The following is a 6,000-nucleotide window of genomic DNA, read 5'->3' as shown; positions in this document are numbered from 1 at the left end:
GTAATCTCATATTTTCTGTCTACATGTTTTGCTGCACCGCTATTGAGTTGTAAGTCTATGCTAGCTAGCCAGACAGCTCCTGCGGTCCCATTTTTTCTTTTTACAGCTCATTTTGCTAATGTACCACTGTCAGACTAGATTGACAATTTTAAACAATAATAAAAAAGTTTTTTTAATTGCAAACGCTACGCTGAATTAGGAAATGTCTGGCTTTTACAAGTCAAGTCCCTGACTAATAATTCTCGCCCTTGTCTGACGTAAAAAAAAAAAGCCTCGGCTGAGAAGAAATTGTGACTGTGAAATGATTTGAGTGCCGCCCTGCAATAATGCGCAGCCTACCCTTTCGACATTTTCAGGGGAATTAGCCTAGTTTGTGAAATGTCATGGCCATCGCTCACCTTATTCTCCCCTGTTAGCGTGTGACCTTATTTCTCTTATCTGTGACGGCCATGCAGGACCTCTGCTCATCTGCGTGCGCACTTGCGTGTGTGCGCGCGTGTGTCACTTGTATTCTCATTTTATTCCACACGATGGATATTTTCATGCAGGGTCTCTTCCATTTGCTCTTGTTGTCTTAAAAACAATGTAACGTTCATATTATTTTTCCAAACTAAGTCGTGCCCAAGTGTGAATCGAGGATGTTTGGCAGCAGGTGCGACAGAGGGTCACCTTAAAGGTCCTGAGGCCAATGACCTTAATACTAGCTCAGACTGCTACGCGTCTGCCGCAATGATGATGATGATCCAAGAAATGGTGCACTCGGGTCAATGAGGGCATTGCTATCTGGCGTATAGCAAAGGAGGGGTTGGGAGGGATCAATACATAATATCTTACAAATTGAATTCGACCTGGATCAACCCGGAGGCCGCGTGTGACCGGCTGAGAAGTGCGGGACGAGAGCACAGTAAATCCTACTGATCAGTGTCGAGGCGAAGGTGGGTGAGGGGTGGGGGTGATGGAAGGGGTCTTTGTATGGAGAAGGTGGCGGTGATTGGGGGGGGGGTCACAGGGGACCGACAAAGTACAGGTTTATCGCCTCTAGTCGGCCCCTGGGCGCAAGGAGGTTACTGATTATGGGTCTCTTTGTGTTGTTATCTTCAAGAGGCTTCACCCCAGTCTTGTCCCTTGTACGGTCATTTCTATCATCTTATCTCCTAATGTCTATTTATATCCATGCATGAGTGCTCAGACATTGAGTGCGGCATTGTAAAAGAGTCCCGGAGGGTGTGATGCTTTTCTGTCTGCACCAGTCATTAGCTTCACTTATTGCGGTCACATCCGACTTTGTATTGTTTTTAGCATTGATAGGTGAAAAATGAGGAAAGGCACCTGAGCGTGTCTGCGGTCACATATTGTCTGGCTGTTGAGGGGGAACAAAGGTCACGGTCAATGTGGAAAAACAATCTGCGTGGCGGAAAAGCTGCTCAACTGGAAGGCCCTCCGCTATCGCCCCGGCTTGGGTGACACGGGGGCCGGCGCGCGGGTGTCGCTTACACGGGAGGCTCGGCGCACTGCCGGCCCACCGAGGTGGGGGCCGCATTTATTTGAGGGCGTCTAATTGACACGCCGAGATCGATGGCGCAAAAGAAAGCTTTCTAACAGATACCCCCCCCCCCCCACCCACCACGACTGCCTCATGCTGGGGGGCTCCTTGCCCGATCAGTCACAACTGTACCAGTGAGCTGTAAAACACTCATCCATCCCCCCCACATACAGATGGAGACCGACACACACATTCTGGGAAACGGACACCAGAACGACCTCCACAGCGGCAGGCGATCGAACGCACAAAATTCCTTATTGATCATCACCCCTCACTGTTTAGAGAGGAGGGGGCGAGGCAGAGCCACATAGCAGGAATACAGCTTCATCGATATTATACTATGGCCATTCTGTGAAATAGGCAAAACTCGACATTTTTTGGGTAGCACACTAAACTGATCCATTAAATATTGACACAAAATTCATTCCTATATGGACCTATATTGTGTATATTTTTTACTCTTAGCCTAATGTAAACTTGAGGCAAATTTTCATTATTATTTTTTTGGTTGCTTAAAAAAAGACAAATAAAAAAATTATTCTCATTTGCATGTTTTGATTTTTGTGGATTGCCAGTTGAAAATGGAAAGAATTTTATATTAATTAAAACAAAAAAAAATCTTTAAAAAATTCATCCATTTTCCCGAACACAAAAAAAAATCTAACCTACAAATGCTCATGATCAGTGCATTTTTATTTTATTTACTTTTTTAGAATATTTGGTATGGCCCTCAGAGTACTTCTAATGAAGTGGCACCTGTCCCTTTGCTGTATGGGGATGATGGGGGGATGATGATGGGGACGACATGATTACAGGGCTAAAAGCGGACGAGGACAGATGTTTGTCTTTGGCTGGAGCCCCGCCATAGCATTCATTTGCATAGATTTGCATAGAGGCACACGCCTCCCCCAAAAATCCCTCCCTCCCTCCCTCCTGCACGTGCCTTATTTACAATAATCCCCCCGCATACGCACTTGACACACACTGGGGGTCACCCTACCCCATCACCCCGCAATGTAAATAGGATTGTTGTCTGTCGAATTAGCTTCAACACAACCCCTTTATATAATTTTACACAAAGGCTAAAAAAAAAAACCCAAAAAAACATAACCATCAAACACAGAGTGGAAACATTGCAGGCAAGAGAAATACAACAATTAGGATTTAGCTTCAATGAACCCAGCATGTGTGTTTTTGGATGGGGGGGAATCAAGATTCAAACCCAGAACTTTCAAGCAATGAGGCAAACACACTTACCAGTCGATGAGAGTGCTACCATAATGAGTTCGCTTGGCTTTTCAAATCCCGAAGAACATAGATGCCTAATTCTAACACTACCCCTAATTAGAAATCTTTGCATTGATGCAGTCTTTTTAATGAGGCAGACTGATGAGACAAACCATGAGGGACTCCTCCTCCTGGACACGTTTTACTCTTTTTTTTTGGCACTGGTAATTTGTTTTAAAGAAAAAAAAATGGAAGAAAAAAGACTCTCCGGTTGGCACAAAGAAGAAGCGTCATTGGTGGATGTAAATGAATCAGCTGCATGCAATTGCTGCCACTCAACTGAGATAATTGCAGGGACGCGTTAAACGCTTCGGCCCTGCGGGCATCCCAGAAGCCGCTGTCTTGCATTTGAGCCATGACCTAAATATGTGACAGCGTGATATTTGGGTCTAGTGGCGACCCTCATTGTTGGACCCTCATCGCCCCCGCCCCCTCCACCCAGCAAAATCTTAACTTGGACAACTCATCAAATTGGTTCAAATATTGTCCATTAAGTGTTATAATAACACAAAGAGCCTTAAAAGGCAGCTACAAGTGCTTAATTGGTTCAGCAGATCTTAAATCATACACACACACACACGCATGCATCCCTAAGCTGTACGAGTTCCAGATATGTGCAGCGACCATATTGCTAATTTGGCATTAAAGTAATTAGCATTTGCATATTCATCAGTCACACTTCTTAGGAATACCCTCTGATTTTCCTAATGCTGTCACTTGCGCTTTGTCCTCTATAGTGCTTGCTGAACATATGGGGATTTTCCACCACAATGATTTTGTTGAAAGGACAATGCAAGCAGATTTTTTTTTTTCTTATGTCTCTCGTCATTTTTTTTGTGCGCATCCACAAAGCATTGTGTGCAGCGCAGCTGCTGCCTTTGAGTCAGTGCTACTAGAAGTGACGTCAAGAGCGCCCAGCAAGGCGCATTTCTCACTGCTTTGGGTTTCACTTTGTTACCATGGCAGCAGTTGCCACTTCCTGCCAGACTGGGTCTTCCTGTGCTCATTCATTTTTTTTTTTTTGGAGCATGTTTACTCCAGACGGCTGTTTACTGTTTATTTGCCATATATGGTGTTCCGTGTCTTTGGGTTCCCCCTTATCTGCTCTCAAATTAAGCATTGAAAAGTGCAGCCATTTGCACACAATTATCATCGCATACAGTTGAATGAGATGATAAAGGCTGACTGGGTGACACACAAAAGCAGGACAAGTTTGGGGGGGGTCTCTCATTACTTGCTCTTAATTTCAATTGCACTGTGGGCTTCAGACCCAGCAGGAAGCCATTCTATGTCCTTGAGCATGTTAACATGACACCAATTGACTGAAGATGAAAAAACTGGAGATGAAGATGATGATGGAAAACAAAGACATTTTCATTCAACGTCTGGTAGTTACCATGGTTGCAGCGTCTAGTTTACTAAACAAGTGTGCCTGTTTCAAAGTGTGCTCAAGCATACCACACCTGATACGGGCATTGTGTAAAAGATTACAAAACATAGATATGCTAATCTAGCACTATTGTCACTCTTCCTGTCTGACATTGACAATTTGAAACAGCTTGCTAGTATATAGCCACTATGCATACTGGCCCATGCAGGGATTGAACCCATGACCTTCACATTATGAGCAACTGAGCTAACCAGCCAATGGAAGGCTAGCAGATTGAAACCCACAATTGTGGTGTGATTAGCACCACTAAAATTTTAGATTTGACGACACCCAAATCAAACGCCCACAAAAGGTCAAGTGTACTGTTAAAAAAAATCCATCTAGTCCCTTATTAATATTAAAACACAGTGAGTCCTTGGCATCCACACCAGCTGCAGAAAGATAAAATATCAACCACCTTTCTCTGGGTTTCATCTGTGAGCACGTGTTCGAATGAACTCAATGGACAAAGGCAACACGAACATTTGGCTGTGATAAAAGCTCCATCTGCAGTGGAAACTTATTTTTTTGCAGACTTTTTTTTTCAAGAGAAGGGGGGGTTTGTGTTTGCATGGTCAGCAGGGTCCTTGTTGTCTTTTGTCTAGTTTTTGTTTGTGCGAGGAACAGAGTGGCTCTCTGTTTGAGACATTACCTGGTGGATATTTATGCAGCTGTGAGGAGAACCTTTGATATCTTTCTCAGAAACACACACTAGACCAGAGATGGCACACACACACACACACACACACACACACACACACACACACACACACACACACACTCGTGCACACATAAACACGCATAGACATGCAAGTCGCTGTTGAAGGTGTTCAGCTGTCCAACGGCATCAGTTTGTGCGGACGACCTCGTAGCTTGACCCGGCGACACAGCCCAGAGGTCATGGTTAAAATAAACCCTGCTAACTGTGTAAACAGGATGTGTACACCCGGCCGCCCAGACATATGGCGTTCCCTAATCAAACGGCAACAATCTAAGCCTGGGTGAAGGCATGGAAATCTGTCGAGGTTATATAGCGCTCGAATAGGAACAAAAGTTTCATTAAAATGTCGGCTTTTACAAAGAGCATTGTGTCCATTCCATTCATAACAAGTTGCAAATTCAAGTTCCTCAAAAACCATTCAAGTAAAGATTATCTTGCGTTCATCACTCAACAGGGATATCTCAGTGAATTCCTTTTCCCAACAGGAAATAGCAGTTTTAATTGTGTGGGTTTAAGATCCTGTCAGCCATCAGCCTCTAGGAAGATGCAAAGAAAGTTTAAACTGATAAAAAGAAAATCCTGTTTGATAGTAGATCTCACAGGATGTCTGTCCACACAACTTTAAAACTGCAATTAGGCCCACGATTATCCTCAAGTTGGACTTTATTAACTGATTTACCAGGCTATTTACCCTAGATGACGAATTTGAAACGTGACTGTATTCTTTTTATTGCACGACAAAAACATGGTGTGATTGTCAAGGAAGAAGCAAATTGCCACACACAAAAAAAAAGGAAATGTGTGACAAATAACAGCGTGAGGATATTTGGAAAGTCTGGCAATAATCTATTTTCCGTGACTTTCAACATATGCAATCCGATTTTCTACGCCCTCCCTCCCGTTAAACAACATCGATATTTGAAGGCAATTAAAAATTACTGATAGGTAGGCGTAGTGTTTTGCTGTCAGCGATCGGGACGAGGCGAACAGATATACAAACTGTCACCGCAAATTGCAGCG

The sequence above is a fragment of the Syngnathus acus genome, chromosome 4, assembly GCF_901709675.1.
Source record: "Syngnathus acus chromosome 4, fSynAcu1.2, whole genome shotgun sequence".
Lineage (NCBI taxonomy): Eukaryota > Metazoa > Chordata > Actinopteri > Syngnathiformes > Syngnathidae > Syngnathus > Syngnathus acus.
Note: the sequence above shows the minus strand (reverse complement) of the source record.